Source organism: Lycorma delicatula, chromosome 9 (genome assembly GCF_047948215.1).
Source record: "Lycorma delicatula isolate Av1 chromosome 9, ASM4794821v1, whole genome shotgun sequence".
Taxonomy (NCBI): Eukaryota; Metazoa; Arthropoda; class Insecta; order Hemiptera; family Fulgoridae; genus Lycorma; species Lycorma delicatula.
Window position 1 is genome coordinate 14,262,908 of NC_134463.1, and position 18,303 is coordinate 14,281,210.

Sequence of the window (18,303 nt, forward strand, 5' to 3'; positions counted from 1 at the left end):
CAGAATTTTATAGTTTCGTGTCAATTTCAAGGTTTTCAAAAATTCAATCTCCTTTTAAGCCCTAAAGAGAAGAACGAAGCGACGTCCTCAGCAGCTAGTAAATTAATTAAGTAAACACGAATAGTCTACCAAATTAAATAATATCACATTGTTTTCTTTTACTTTCCCTGTGAATATAACTATAATTTGTATCGTAAAACCGTGCTGTAAACGAAAACATAACAGTATGATAATTCTAATTTAATTTAATTTAGCGCAATTCATCCGATAAAAAATACTTCTATTTATTTTTAAAATACAAATGAAGTAAAAGTAACTCATAATATAAAAAGTAGAATATTGTAATAAAACTATATTTTTATCTTGAAAATAAATATTTTAAGAAAGTATGTTACCACTATATTAAAATTTCATCAAGGAAAATAATAAAAAATATTTCAATGTATTTTTCAATCTCCTATAAACTGCTGTGTATTGAACTATTGTAATCATTTCCGAAATTTATCGCAATATTTTCAATAATATTTTCACACAAACTGTCCGGTTCTCATGTTTTTTTTTTCTTTAATTACATATTAAACATATTACAGTTTTTCCAAACATTTGCAACTACTCTATTATCACTTTCTAACAATAAATATTTCATATAACTTAACTTAAATTATGTGTTATTATTCTCAATGTAGCCTTTAATATGTGCCCTTATCAATTCTATCGGCTTAAAATTGGAATAGTATTAAGGAAGATGCAGTACGATAATTTTTTTAATTTTTCTATTTCATCTACTTTATAATGAATATATTTTCGTTTAGCTGATTTTACTTATTTTATAAGTTCTATTTTTTAACTTGTATTCGATATATAAAATTTTCTTTGATTTTAACCACCTGGCAATTTTCTGACTTTTGGGTCGAAGCATTTGGAATTTTTTCTGTTTTTAGGCAATGATACAGTGCATTATCCTTACTATGACGGATCTTTCAGAAACAATATCAAAAACAATTTTTTTTAAACGATTGCATAAAATTGTCACCATTCATTTCATCGTGACTGGAAATACATGGATTCAAATACTCAACCGCTGTTCACAAATCCATTTTCACTTCCTACGTGTGTTACTATTAATCACTTACCTATTCTACCCGAGGTTTATTCCCGGTTGACAAACCCTTCATAAAAGCGTCTTTTGCGCTCTTTATTTATTTATCCACCCATACCTTCTCCCGTACATGTCACGAATTAACACAAGCTTCATCTATATAATAAATTGTGTTAACCACTTTACGAAATCACTTAATTTCTCTTAAATATTCCTTTGTTCAAGAAAAAATAACTTCAATTAATAAAGAATTTATATTTTCTGGACAGGAAACGGAAATTCATAGATTAAAACACGATGTAATGTACTTCTAGAAAAATTCGGCAGTTCAGAATCTTTAATCACGGTATTTAATATTTTGTTCAAGTCAGGAAGCTCGTTATTGAAATAAAACAAAAGAAATTTTTTCTGATAGCAATTTTAGTAAAACCATCCAAATTTCAAACGATTTCACAGGCTTTCGAGTCTTTTTAGGGCTAAAATATTGACGATAAATTTTGTGTACCTTTATTATATTAAAAATCGTTCTTTCGTTAACGTTTGTTCACTACTTTTTTTCCGAGCAATATCTCTGGCTGCAGGTTCAGCGTTATCTTGTTTTAATGTTATATACACGTTGCTGATTTTTTTTTCAGAGCTACCAGAAAACACACATAAGGTAAATTGAAATTAATGAAAGTAACACGAAAAAAACTATTATAAAAGTGAAATATAAAATTGTATAGTATTGCATAGAGTAAGATAACACAGACTAAAATATTTTCTTTCACTGAATTGAATAATGGTGTGAAAAATTAAAAATGATGTTATCGTTATTAAACATGAACAACAAAGATTCAAGAAAATGTTTAATTGTTTATCATTGGCGTGCAACGGTGCCACACAAGTTTACAGTACATTATTATACGTATAAAACAATAATTGTACTTGCATGTGGGTGTGACAGAATGATTCATTCTTAACTACTGAGATATAACTCATATATGCTGAATTCATATTTATATCTGTTTTACTGTTTCGTGACACAAGGATTAGAATGAAAAAAAAGGTAATATCAAAAATGAGGTATAGGAGTTTTTTAAGTAAATTTGTTCGCTTTAAGATCAATCTATTTCATACAGACAAAAATAAACCTATGTATTCGTGCATACGTTTGTACGTATATATAATGCTTTTGGCATTATATCTCAGGATTGACCTAACTAATTTTCTTCAAATTTGGCTCAAATATTTCTAAATATGGAATACTGGTAATATTGACTTTTTTCTGAATTCATTAAGGGGACGGAAGGATATCGCGAAAAAACATATTTCGATTTGTTTCAGAAAAAGTTTAGAGAAAACTTTATTAAAGAAAATTTATTACCCCCAAGACATAAATAAATAATTGTAAAAACAGAAATTAAATTAAATATCACCTAAAAATTTAAATATGTGTTTGTTTTTTTACTCTATCTCCCTTTGGTCTATTTATTTTTGAAAAAAAGTTTGGAATTTTATACTCATATCAAAGATGTCTACAGTTGTTTTTAATTGTTGATCCTAACCTAAGATGCAGAAAACAATTTTAAAAGTTTTACTTTTCTTATTTTAACCTTTGTTGTATGGTGTTAATTTAAAGAAAATTTTACATGAGCAAATTTTTTAACCTTAAAATCTATATGAACAGTTTAAAAGAATTTTTCTAAGAATTTATTCTCCAACTCTAAATCATATGTTTTATTTTTTTATATTTTTGTTTTCTGGTACTAATTCCTTTAATTTTTATTATTAAACTTTTTAATATATTTTCCTTCATTATATTTTAAAACGATTTTTGTTATAATTATTCATTTTAATTCTGTATTTAACATTATAATGTCTTATTAGGAATATTAAAAATTTGGTTACAAAAAAGTTTTCTAATCGTGATACTACATTTTTTGTTATTGTTTTATATAGAGGTAAATTTATTTTATTATTAGAATGTTAAAGCTGTGCAAGGTATGACTTGACTTTCATAGCCGGAAAAATCATTCTTTGTATTAACGTACGAGTATATAATGATAATTCATCTGCATGAAACGTAAGTTCACTTGTTAAGATGAAGAATAACATTTGTGATTTATGTAATTCTATTCCATTTTATAAAGATAAATTTTTCAAATTACTTTGTTATTTCATCATCAAAATTCTCTCGTGTAATAAAATTATCATTTACACAAATGAATTTTTGTGTATGTATTGAATTCGATGCTAAATTTAATGCGCACTACAAAAACGGGTATAATTAAAGATCGGGTTTTCAGTGATATGGACACCATATTAATTCTCAATTAAACATTGATCAGTTAATACTACTGGCTATGAATGAGTGCTATTATGTATTTGAATTGGATGGGTGTACAAAGCGTAGAGAGGTTGAAATAGCACTTGATAATTAATACGGTATGTAGGCGATTATCTTTCTGCATAATATATCTATATTTTTCCTTTGAAATAATCTAATATATTATTATTATTATTATTCCAAATATTGTTATTACAGTTCAGTATAATTGTATTTTTATTACTTCTTAATAAAAAAGTGTAACAAACATATACTTGTATATACTATGTATATACTATATGTATACATATATAATTTTAACACTTTTACAATGAATAAATTTGAAAAAATGAACAAATTTAAAAAATTATTTTAAGTAGTAAATTTAAAATGATAAAATCTTCATATAACTTAATAGTAATTTAATATAAAGTATAACGGGCATAAAAAAATTTCATTTACATTATTTCAAGATTATAAATAATACTTCAGCTGAAGTTGAAATTAATATTCTCTGTAAATATATATTTATATAATACGCAGAATTCAAAGAAGAAAAAAATAATTAGTTACGACATAAACAGAAAGAATAACGTTTTGTAAAAGTAGCATATGAAATAAAATAATTATAAATGAATTTCAGAACACTGAAAAAATGAAAATGAAAAGCAATTCATGATATAAAAAGATATTAAAATCTCTTTTAAATGTATTTCTGCTTAATATCTATATAATATTTGTTTAATTAAGTCAAAAAATAAAATTTATTAACTTCTGCAACGGAAATAAATGTGTTTTACGTGAGGTAAATATCGTTTTGTTTATGAAGAACCTTGGTTGATATGAAGATTTAAAATTTAAAGAATAGCTCCACAGAAGAGGAGGGACAATAGCGTATAAAAGTGTTACTGGGTCTGGTAAGATATTATAAATTGAATACCGCTGGTAAATCAGTGATAGGTCAGTGAATATTCAGTTAAATGTCCAATTAGTAGGGACATAAAGTAGTTTTAGAAAGCGCAAATGAAATTCGTCAAATATATCATGATTAGTAATTTTAGAAAAATCCAGAATCCATTTATCCGTTATTTAATTACATAATGTTTATCCATGTTGTGAGTGAAAACATACGATCAAATGTGGAAGAAAATAGTCAGAACGTTTGAAGCACGAGTTAATATAGTTCGAGATACTAACAATAATAATAATAACCATCTTATACCTCGGATTTAATACATGGTATTACTGTTCAGATTTCGTCAATCATCTATGGTGCAGTTTTGAAGAACAATGAGTATGTTCCTTTACGAACCTTTATCTAGAGCAATTAAATTTGTTCTATTTATTAGTTCTATTAATGAAAACTGGCCTCATCAACATAAAAATGACCTTACTTGTCGTTAGCTCATGGGTGGATAGTGCCCAGCCAGAGATTTTCTCTTGATGGATTGACCCAAGTAGGTTTTCTGCCTGGAGAAACATATGCTTCTTTGGTGAAGTAAACCCCTTATTCCTTTCTCAAATAGGAAGACAATACTTTACGGCAAACATATTGTTTGATATTATTTATAATAATAAATCATGTATTTTTTCCACCTGTATCTATAGAAAATTTTCCTTTCTTTGGGTTACGTAATTATTAAAATATATAATCAATTTCAAAATTCAAAAGTTAAGCAAGAATATAAACAAAAAAAAAAAAAATAACTGTCATTCATCAATTTAAATAATTTTTTATTTATTTATAATTAAATTGTAGCTTTTATGATCAATTTACATCATTAGGTACAGTTTGTTACACATACTACTAATTAGAAGAATATAGAATCAATTTATTAAAGCAAGTGTTATTTTTTTCACTGTAAAACGTTTTGGCATTGATGTCAAACGTTTTTTACATTTTTCTTTTTAAACGAAAATTAGGGAATAGAAGACAAAAATTAAGAGAAAGAACAGTTAACTAAAATTGGAAGTTATCCATAATTTTCAATTTCTATAAAGTATAATTTTCTGTTTTTAAGGAAAAATCAATCCTAGTTAGAAATCAAGGATACCAAACTTCTCCTCGTATAGCGAGAGTAGTGCAGATGTGCAATATAAATCGGTGAATGGGTTTTGATAAAAAAAAAGAAAAGAATCAACAAATTTGAAGAGTTTTGGCAGAAAATCTTTTAAAGTAGAAATTAATGTTGAAATATCAGCATATTATGGCAAAAATTAAAATATACTTAATAGAAATAATTAATTTATTTATAATTGTCTTCTTGACCAACATAAATAAAATAAGTCAAGATTCTGCAAATGTCCAAGATTTTTAAATTGCTGAGTGGTTTGGTGACAATTATATTTTGTGTGTTCAGAATGACAGTATGTTACGTTCTATCTGGTCAACTTGAAGATATATCTGTAGCTCTTTAAGAAGCATGAAGAACTTGTTTTCTAAACCTTACTCCTTAATTTAGATCATGTAGCTTGATTTATTCTTTTTGGATGAAAAACGTTTTACTCTATGACTTAAAAGTTCTGTTTTTATCCAAAATTCCTAGATGATTTTTCTAAAGTAATTATATTGTTCTACCTATATGTATAAATATATCAACACTGATGTAATAATATAAGTTCCGTAATTTGTTGACCCTCTAACTTAAAATACATATTTATCTGTGCAGCTAAGTTGATGACGTCACAACCGCTGATACAATGCAAATTGACAAGCTGTGGAAGTTTGCTTGTTGTCTTGTTAGACTGACTCCGTTCTTTTGCTGTTGGCAATTTCACCCCTCAATGACTGCTTGCACTCGTTTCCATCATTATTTTCATTTTTCTCTCATCTTTATGAAAAGAACTTCAAAGATATTGCTCCATTCCACCACCCCCTTCATCACCTCATCATCACCCCTCCTTACCGACCCTCTTATAACATCCCTTGTAATATTACATTTTAACTCTCTGCATCGCTAACTCATTCACAATTCACATCTCTTGTTTTTCATCCTTCCGACTGTACCCCCAAACCTCACCCGCTCATCCGACACTTTTTTTTATACTTTTTAATAATACTTGGAGCTAACGTGCTGGAAAATTTAACAAAGTACTATTTCTTAATTATAACAGGAAATATTCCTTTAAACATTTCATTTATGTCTGATAGAGCGTTTCTTAATTTTTGAAATTATTTAGCCCCATTTCTTCTTCAACAGGTTTTATTACCGAATTCAAAGGAAAAAAAGATGAGATCTTGCCTTGAACATGTTTTGGAGTTTTAAAAGAAACTGTATATTTCAAGGAAAATATCACTCACTATTATTCTGAAAATGAATGAACATTTAACAATGCATTTTCCTTTGTTCTCTTTTACTAAGTGGATAAAACTTAATTTTAAATTTATTAAAACGAATACTGACTTAAAAAATTAAGTAATATTTGAGCGAATTCATATAACCTATTATAGTCTGTAGCCTATCATATTTTACGCTGTGATTACTGGTAATCATCTTTCTCTAATAAAAAATATAAATCGACATAAATTTAAGTCCTTTTATCTTTAGCTCTCTTTTTTTTTTAGAAAAAATAACAATACTCGATGAAGGAAACAAAAAAAAAAATTAAATAAAAATATTTCCTTTTAACCAAACACACGTAATGAAACATTTAATACTGCGATAGGAAATAAAAAAAAGAGAGGGTTAATAATTCACAGATTAAAACTCAAAGAACTTCTCAAGTTCCATAATATTGTAATTTTTTTTTCAGATATGAATAAAACTAGTGTACGATTCTTGTCTCTCTGTGTATTGAGAGGGTAATTCATCGTACCATACAGGTATCGGATTCATCAGTAAAGGTAAAGTATCAAATATTACTAGATAATTTTCATTTTTTGTATTACTAGTTAATAATGGTGTAAAAGTGTACATATTTTACAACATTTTGTCAACGTTCATATTAACTTTATACTATCTTACAAATTTAAGTACACTCTTTAAGATAAGATTATTAACTGAACGACAATATGTTATTGAAAAAGAAAGTAAGTTCCTAAACGAAGAACCTATTTACATATATGACAAGATAAGAAGAAAAGATGATGTACGTACTTCCATAATCAAAAAATACCAGTTTTATATTGAAAAATAAAATAATAGTTTAAAAAATCAAACATAGAACCTGTGAAATTAAGAGATTTATATAAATTTGAGCCAAGAACTATCAAGGGATCTTTTACACTCCGTTGATCATTTCATGTTTTTTTATTCATTTTAAGACAAGAAACCTTTTGATAAGTATTAAATTATTTATGCTACGTCTACATTATTTAACTAATAATCATTTAATACACCTTCAGTCTTGTAGAATGAATAATATTCATTCAACTGGATACTTGAATATAGCATAGAATTTTAATTTTGAGGCTGGATTTCTTATAATAGATTTCTTTGTTTTCTGGAGAAAAATAAATACCTGCATCATATATAATATATAATCTGGTTAACATAGATATTACTGACCATTAATTTGTCATTAACATTTTGGGTTAAAAATACCAGATCTCTCTAGAGATAATCCTCTGAATGGATGCCAAAATTCCTGGAAGGGGTTTAAGCTTTCATTTAATGGGTTTTTTAAATTTTTTTAATGTATTTATACTTAGAGAAATTAAACTTTTCTAAGTACTTTTACTCCCTTCGTTATTATTTTTGGTTGTGTGATAATTCGATTCTAAGGACTAGATGACCTGTAGAGGCATAGCAGTTTATTTTTTTTTCTGGTATAAGTACTACTGTGAACCAATTACAAACATCCCGCCAGAAATATTCCTTTTGTCCGGTGGCAGAAAGAATATTCTTTCTAGACGGAAAAAAGTCTGCTAAAATTCCTATATAATAAAACTGATCCTTGATTAATAATAATATGAATATTAAAAAAAAATAAAAAGAGTAAAATTATTTCATACAAGAGCATTTTCCTTAGCTGGAAATAGAATAATGGATATTTTTCGAAATTAATTACAATTTCAACTACCGTTTAGAGCTAATATATGAAATTATCCTAATAAAAGAACAAAAAAATAGTATTTACTAAATTATTAAATTCAAAGGGAATGTTGAAGAAAAGTAAATTATTCCAAGATATTTTCATCTTTCTAGATAAATGATACATTTATATTTAAAAAAATATTTTCCCGTAATTCATACAGGAACGACTTCTTTAATCTTAATGGTATTATTCATATCAATGTCAAATTCAGAATGTTATTTAGCTTTGTTCTTTCAAGTTCGAGTTTATTATTTCAAAAAGGATGAAAATTAAGTTTTTTCTTAAAAAAAAATACAGAAATATTATTAAAAATTAATTTCATTCAAGTAAATGTAAAATATTTATCAGAAAACATAAGGATAGATCTAATTTGGAAACAATATAATTGTAAAATTAATTAAACGAAATTAAAAAATACACACAAAAACTTACAGCTATCTTCAATAAACGAAACAACCTAAACCTTGAAAAAAACTATATTTTTGCTAGAAAATTTCTCTCACCATATCAGATATATGATTTTTTTTTGAGGATTATTTATAAAAATAGAAAATATGTTAAAAAAACTTTTTAAAAACCACTTTAATATTAAATGCACTAAAAAGTAGAAAATAATAAATATGTAAAAAAATATTTTAATAACAACTCTTAAATTAAACGCATTAAAATTTAAAAAAATAATTTTAGGACAGTATCTCAGAATGGAATTGACAACAAGCTTTTATGGTAATACGTAAGATTATGTGAATGTCATAGGTTCAAATTAAAAATTTTATGTTTTTGCCAATTTTTTTTATATGCGTGATGAATGGCCTAAATGTGGGGTGTTCATGTCAAAGTACAAATCTTTGCACCCCACACTTTAGATAATTCATCACGCATATGAAAAAATTGGCAAAAACATAAAATTTTTAATTTCAAGTTATTACTTTCACGTAATATTACACATTACTATCAAAGATTATTGTGAAATTCATTCTGATATACCGTCCTAAAATAATTTTTTACCTTTTAGTGCGTTTAATTTAAGAGTGGTGTTTAAATTTTTTTTACATTTTTTTATTTTTATTTTCTACTTTTTAGTCTTTATAAGTTTATACTTTACAGCTGCACTAACGCATAATTTTGAGCACAAATTATTTAGCAAAGATCGGATCAGTACGTGGGTGAGTGCAATAAAAAGATAGGGCTAAACGATTTAATTTCCGGATAACCAAGACCCGGTCGATCAAGAGTGTACCCGATGCGTTAAACAATTAGCGCTTCATCTGCTGATACATATGCCGTTTGACTCGTAAAAATCCGACAGGCAGTTGCTGAGATACTACGGTGGCACCCCATTACACCCCTTCCCTAATTTCTGAACGGCGCCCCGGTGGCACTTGAAAATATTATCATCCGATAAGTACGACTGGGAGCGGATGGGGTATTGTCGGGCGGGGTCGAAAAGTTTGAGAGCGCTAGGATTGACCGTTTTTGAGATATTTGCGATTTTCGTCCGAAAATTCAGTTCTGGTAAAAAAGTACTAAATTTTCCCAAAACGTCGGTTGCTATTGTACAGAATTTCTAGTAGCAACTGTGTACTGTAATATATATCTCGCTTGTTTATAAAATTAATATTATGTTATCATTTAGCTCCAGTCGATTGTTGTAGTAGCCCTACGTTTTGATAGAATTATGTATTTCAAACGTGTGTGAATTTAATATCCAAATTTACTGAAAAAGGCTAGGTTATCTTTCACTAAGAAAATATGCATGTAAACGAGATTGCATAAGTTCAAGGGACGTTTCTTTCACTTAGCAACTTAACAACTTAGGGGCATCTTAGCCCCTAAGATGTTACCAACTTGAAATTGTTACAAAAATGTGTTATCATAAAAGCAAACCTTCTGCAAAATTTCAGAGCGAATAGATAAGTGGAACTGCTTCAAAATTCAACTGAAAATTTTCGTAACAAAAATCTCACATACATAGTCCAATATCACATACACAGTCCAAGAGCGAGTTAATATGAGTGGTAAATTCCAGCTTTCAGGTAAAAAAAAGTTATCGAAATCTTTAATCTCTAACTTAATTTGATTTATTTCTTTTCCATTTTATTTCACTAAATAAAGTGAAGAATCACAAATAAAAAAAACTTAATTTTTATTTGTTTAAATTGTCGGAGCTAATATATTTTAAAAAAAGTTGTTTATTTTTCGGATTACATGAAAATTTAACTGTTAATAAAGTTAAAATGATAGAAACATTTTTACAAATAACCAGAACTAGAAATCACAAGTATCTATTAATTTTTAAGCAATTTAATGTGTACTTAAATGCAAGAAATATTTTTAAGAATTTTAAAATTTGATTATTTTTTTTTTTAACAGGTTGAATTAATAATAATCTTTTTATATGAATAAACAAAAAATTTCGCACAGCCCAGTTAAATTAAAAGTAAATAATAATACAAACAACTAAACCATAAACGCTGATGTAATATCGCCAAGTGATGGGTTTATACTTACCAAATAAAATATTAAAACTTGTCCATCATTTTTATTATTAATTAAATAGTATATATTATTAATAAATAAATAATTTGTAATATAAAAATTATACTGATTAGAGTAAAAAGTTATCTAATATTTTAGTCTGGATTCACCTACAATTATATTATACAAAGTGATTCACGAAGAATATAGAAACTTTCAGGACCTATTTTACTGGTAAAAACAAATAAGAAAGTTCATATAAACTTATGTTTGGAAAAGGTTATTTTGCGAGCATTGGCATGCGAATGATTTCGCCCCGATTTCTATCCCTTCGGTAAAATTAAGCCAGACTGTAATCCTTGAAACCCAAATTAAGGGATAAAGTTTGCGGTTTTATATGAAATATGACCTGAAAAATTGGAAAAAAATGTTTCAGAACTACTTTTTTATAGACAAAAAAATTGGAGTCGAAAAAATTTCACTATTTTATATTTGACATAAAATAACTTTGTTAAATGGGTAATAAACAATAAAAGTTTAAACAAAAATTTTACAGAATTTGATTTCCAGTAAAATAATAGGATTAAAATTTATAGTAATAGTATAATTAAGAATTTTGAAGTTTATTAAAAATAAAATTTATTAAAATGTAGCAGATTTAACTAGATATTAAAAAAAAAAAAATCAATATTCATATACGTATTTTATGAAGTATATATATATATATATGTTTTATTTTTTTTTTTCACTTGTTTTATTAATCTCTTGTAATAAATGACAGAGGATTATAAAGTATAGCAAGGTAATGCAATTACAAGTAAAAATCTCAGATTATGTATGTTTAGGTCAAATTAACTAACTTTAAAATTCAATTCTGATAATATTAAATATAACTTTAAATGAATTAAATAGAATTTAAAGTTAAATTTAAAAAAATAAGATGTACATAAAACAAATATTAATACTTATTACAAAATATCAGATTAAATTTATTAACTTTTTAATTTAGTGAATTTCTAACTTTTATTCCTCCTACCTTTACGTACTTTGAGCAAAACTTTACTTTGTAAATTTAATTACGTTACATGAGAGCCACTGCATCACATCATTTCATATAGAAAATTTTAATAATAAAATTAATTCAGTAAAAGCGTAGAAGTTATATCAGATCAATAGAGGAAACATAATAAATATTTAAAAAAATTAAATTCTTTTTCGAAGACAATTAATTAAATATTAAATTATCAAGGACTAATCAATTCTTTTTTATTACTATCTCTATAATCCTTATAATAATTATACGCATATTACAACAATTAGTTTATTTTTCAGTTACATAAAAATGTAATAATATTATTTATTTAGGACTTATTTTTTTTTTAGGACTATATTTTTTTTTAATTTTATTTTATTTTATTTTATACGTGTATTGGTGAGTCGTTCATCAAGAGTGACCCATCAAAAACTTAGAAAATTTCTCTAAGTTTTTTCTAAGGACAATATATAGGGAAATCTTCTCTACCCTATATCTCGGGCTAGGGGCCACCTAGTCCCAAACCCTTTTGGATTTATCCGACCCCCCCCCCCACCACGTCCCAGGTGTTGCGGCGTCGTCTCAACAGAAGTAGAGCTAGATAGAGGGACGACGTCGAGGAGCTTGCGCGCGACCTGAAAGCGGGACGGAATCGTCTGAAAAGGGAGATCCGGAAGGAGAAGAGCGAGTCGTGGAAGAGACTTCTTGAGGAGCTGCAGGAGGACCCTTGGGGGCAAGCCTACAAGCTTGTCACCAAGAAATTGGGAAGGAGGCTGCCGGTCATCGCCGGAGACATGATCGGTGGCATAGTCGACTCGCTCTTCCCCAGTTTACCTGAAGTGGAGTGGAGAGTGGCGCCGATGGATGACGCAAGACGGATCTCCCTTCCAGAACTTCAGGGAGCCGCTGCGAGGATAAACACCAGGAAGAGATCAACGCCGGAGCCCAGATGGGGTGCCGGGGGCAGTGGCTCGAATGGTCGTGGAGGCGTTCCCGTGGTTGGTACTGGACTGTATGAACAGTGCATTCGTGCGGGGCGTCTTCCCGGCGGGCTGGAGGGTCGCGGAGTTGGTCCTGCTGCCTAAGCCGGGCCGAGCTCTGGGCGATCCTGGAGCATTACGGGCAGTGTGCTTGCTCAGGACACTGGGAAAAGTCTACGAGAGAATCGTCGAGGGCCGGCTGATGGCGGAAGTGGAGGCGGGTGGTGGACTATCCCCCCGCCAGTACGGATTTCGACAAGGGAGGTCTACGGTCCACGAAATACGGGAGGTCATGGAATTCGTCGATAACGCCGCCGGCGGGACTTGGAGGACACGGAGAATTCCGGCCCAGGTGCTGCTCGACGTCCGCAATGCCTTCAACAGCCTGCCTTGGGAGGCCATCGGGCAGGCGTTGGAGGAGAGAGGGATCTCCGGTCAGCTCCAGCATATCTTGCGGGAGTACTTGAGCGACCGGAGAGTGCACGCGGATACGGATGCCGGATAGCGGATATTCCACATGCGAGCGGGGGTTCCGCAGGGTTCAGTATTGGGACCACTGCTATGGAATATCACATACGACGGAGTGCTGCGGCAGCAGTATCCTGAGGGAGTGGAAGTCAACGGCTTTGCGGATGACCTGGCCCTGCTTATACAAGGAACAACAGAGCGAGAGGTCGAAGTGAAAGGAAACGAGGCACTGAGGGGCGTTCACAACTGGATGGTTGCGCACGGGCTGTCGATAGCCCCGAAGAAGTCGGAGGCCGTCGTCTTCGCTGGACGGCGGTCTCTGAGAGAAATACGACTGGCTGTCGACGGCCAAGAGATTCGTCAGGTGCCGCGAGCCAAATACCTTGGGGTCTGGATGGAGAAGGATCGTTCATTCGGGCCCCATGTAGAAGAGGCAGTGTTGAAGGGGGAACGCCTCTTGGCAGCGATATCTCGCCTCATGGCCAATACGGCAGGGCCTACGGAGAAGAAGAGGAAGGTCATCGCGACGACGGTGACTTCAGTACTGCTCTACGCGGCCCCTGCGTGGAGCAGGGTGGTGAAGGTAGACAAGTATCAACGGCGGCTGGCATCGACCCACAGGAGGCTGCTCCTACGCACGTCTTGTGCGTATAGGACGGTCTCCTACGATGCAATCTGTGTCGTCGCGGGGTCCCCACCAATCGATTTACTAGTGGAAGAGAGGTGTATGCGGTTCGGCGGGGTCTCCAAGGAAGAGGTGAGGGCACAGATCCTGGATCGGTGGCAGGCGAGATGGGCGGTGAGTCAGGTGGGCCAGTGGACCAGGCATCTGATCCCGGACGTGAGAGCTTGGGTGGGGCGGCGACATGGATAGGTGGATTACTTTCTCACCCAGCTGCTCACGGGCCACGGCGATTTCGGCAGTTACTTTCTCAGGTTCAAACGCAGAAGATCAGCGGTGTGCAGGTACTGCGACGAAGTGGACACGGTCGAGTACACTTGGTTCGACTGTGTCCGGTGGGACGCCGACAGGAGAAGGGTTGCCGCGTTCACACCCGACGATGTGGTCAGGCGCATGGTCAGATCTCAAGAAGAATGGCAGGAGATTGCGAACTTGGCTCACCATCTACTGGATACCAAGGCCAAGGAAGAGCCCCCAAGATTGCGTGCACGCCTCTGAGGAAGGCGAGGTAGATGACTGGTCGGCGTCGTAGAAGTTAGCTCTAAGGATTGTACATTTATAATTACGTTTGAATTGTGACGAGTAGGGCCCAGGGAGGTAGCCTTATTGCCTAGGGTGTTCTAGCTTCACTGGCAAGTGTAGTGGGGTCGGGGGTCCCCGATGATGGCATTAAGGACCCTTAGGTATGAGAGGAACGCGAGGGGGCAGCGGTACGCGGAAGGCGTGCCGGCTGCAAGTAGGTTAGTGATGGGGAGGGTAGCTCCATAGCGGAGGAGGGAGTTAGTGTCCGGTAGAGGTGGTTAGCTCGCTACGATGAGGCTTTGGGGACCCCGGTGGGAGATCCTCCGGAAGGAGCCAGCTAGGGTGGGCAGAGACTGCTGCCACGGCACTGCAAGGCGACCATGCTATGTCTTAACAGGCGGAGGCTGGTTTCCTTGGGGTGCTTAACAAGTTATAAAAAAAAAATATATATATTATTTATTTACATAGTAACAACAGGCTTACGCCCTCTCACAGTTACTAGATGGTAAATTAATTTTGTAGAGTGTGAAAACTGCCATATCTTACTGGGATTTGAACCCAGGACCTTCCGATGAAAGGCTGAAACACTACCATTCTGCTATAGACATCGGCATTATTATATTAATAATAATGCTTTGGAAAATATCATAAATTAAGTTTTAATTCTATATTATTATTTTGAAGAATTAAAAAACAAATATGACCTGATGGGGATTAGCTTTCCATATATTGGAGGCGTCTCTCCAGTATCTGAGCTACAGACTAACACCAGTTTAATCTATAATGAGTCTTTTCTCTGACTGCACCAAAGAAGAAAATGAGAATAAAGTTTTATTCATTGAAAGTAGTGGGTTTGAAATCTGTATTTATTATCTTAAAAGTAAATTAATCTGTTGTTTAAATCATTCTACAAATAAAAAGATTTACAGATTTTACTGTAATTGAAAACATTCAAGAAAATTTCCCACTTCTTAGCCGATTATGAATACCAAAGATGCATAAAGGTACACGTTGTAAATCGATTCATTAGATAAGTAAACTAAAACTGATGTAAATGCAAATAAATTGTATTTAATTCTGGTTTTAAAAAAAAAACAAATCATCAAATCTTTAGAAAATGTAGACTGGCTAGGTTAAAAATATCACGAAAAACCGAAAGATTAAAAATCTTTGAACGATTATGAAGAAGAAAGAAATATTTACTCTCGAATAATAACCGTGGATTAAACATGGATACATTTCTTTCAGCTCAAAAGTAATAGGTAAAATAAGCTACTATAATAAAGACAATATATTATTACTGGTGATAATTTTTTATTGAAGTCGATTAACTAAAGAGGACTAAATGAAAATTACTATAACACAGTATAAAAGTAACGTAAAGTTGAGAAAACAAAAAAATAATTCAGTTCAAACACAGAATCTGATGTTACGGATTGTAATGGTCATCGTTGTTAGCTTCCTAAACTAGAAAACAATATTCTTCGTTTACCTTTTAGTTTCTCTCATATAATTATACATAATCCTTTCAGTTATGTAAAAAAAAAATACCACAAATTTAATTATGAAATAATGTTATAATAAATTACATGTATTCGAAACCAAAATAGATTTTGTGTTTGTGTTATTTATTAGGTTACAGTAACAGACTAAATGTTCAGTTGACATGATATGATAACTACCCAGATAAATAGAAAAAAATAACATAGGTAAAGATTATGAAGAAAATAAAAACACATGGCATAATGATAAGAAAACACAAAAAAAAAAACAAAAAAAAAAACAGTACACCTGCTGGATAATAATATGGGGAATTTATTAACACCAATTTTTATAGGTGTAGAGCAATACTCCGTAATTAGAATTTTATATTCAAAATAGCCTACAGTTTATAATTTAAGATCTAACTTTGAGTAAACCTAGAGATTAATTAATTATTTTCATTTCGTATGAAAAAATAAAAGATCAGAAATTATAGCTTCAAAAGTTTTCATTAAAATCAAAATAATCCGCCAAAATCATACCGTTTTTCAATTTAGAAATTATAACTTACAAGTATTCCGGGTTTCTAAACCGAAAAAAAAGATATACGGAATTCATAAAACTGTGTTTGAAATAATTCTGAAATTATATCAATTCTTCTAAACTATTCTTTAGACCATCCGAAAGAAGTGCTTAGATATTTAAACGAAATATTTTTTTTTGGTAGTGATAAGTTTTTTAAAATCAAATTACCTTATAAAAACTACAATTACAATTAATTATGTTTAATTAAACGTTTTAATTTAAATTATAATTTAATGAAATAACATAAGTAGAAAATTGAAAAATTAAGAATATTTTTTCTCGCTCTAGAATAGTGGCTGTTCGAGTGGGTATTATATATATATATATATATATCAATAGATATTTCTGACACAGATTACTTTCTTCAAGTTCACAATGCGATTAATTATAGACAACCGTTTCCAAGTATCGTGGTGTATACAAATTTTACAACCAATCATTTCCAGATAATTCGATAATATTTCTCCTAAAACAGTTTAGGTGCGGAATCGTTATTTTCCCTAGAGCATATGCTAATGCAAGGATGAATGCGAGCTGTACCATGTCTGAATGAAATGTAACCTTCAAGTTTTATACACCGTAGAACTAGCTTATTTTGTGTAAACTTCAACACCTCAAAAAAATTAAATTTATTAAGCGAGAATTAAAATAAAAAAATAAAAAAACTATAAGAATAAATTATTTATTATAAAAAGTGTAGCCAACTTTAAAAATTATCTTACTGTAGGAGTACAAGCAAAATCCTAAGCACAGTTTTCAAGAATATCGGAAATCATTTACTGATGAGTAATAAAGAAATATGAAATTCAAATCGTACTTCTACAATAACCAAAAATTTTATTATATTAGTTTTTAAAATTTCAATTTTATTTTTGTTTTGTAAATAAATTTTACAGAACTTATGTAATTATTTGGGGGAATTTTCATCTAAAAATGTATCCTTCATCCTCTTTGATGAGACCACGATCATCATTATCGATTGGTAATTCTTTTCATCCCAACACTGCAAAAAACCTCGTGGTCGGATCCAGAAATGGGTTTGAGAACGCTGGTCAAAACGTATATGGAATGCTAATCATAAATCCTTCCATAAAATATAACAAAACTTAAAACTTAGACTCGTCATTAAAATAAACCCTTAAACAAGCCCGATTACAGAATCATACAGCAGCATGGGACACTGTCCTGGCTCTGTGATTAGAAGGGAGAATTTTTGAAACTCCCGCCACTTTTGCATTCCATTCCATTCCAAAACCTATCGCAAAAAAAAAATTAGATTTTGGGAAGAGAAATTTAATGATACAATCCTTCTAGTAAATATCAAGAAAAGTGTAAAACTTCATACAATTTGGAGCCCACGTTTGGAACTAATGGATGTCTAAAACAAATAAAAAGACGAATTATGAAAAAGATAAGTTTGAGTTAAAAAAGGACGTCGCCTCGCTCGGTTAATAAAATACTTATGTAGAAATATTTATTTCAACAATAAAAATTTATTACTTTTCCGTTTAGCACATAGCAGAGCTATAGCTTTAGAAGTTTGCGCCCATGCGGTTTTCACCGTATCTTGACGTTTTGATACCTAAGAAACCAAAATAAACCAGATGGAAATTTTTTGGATGTTTGTAT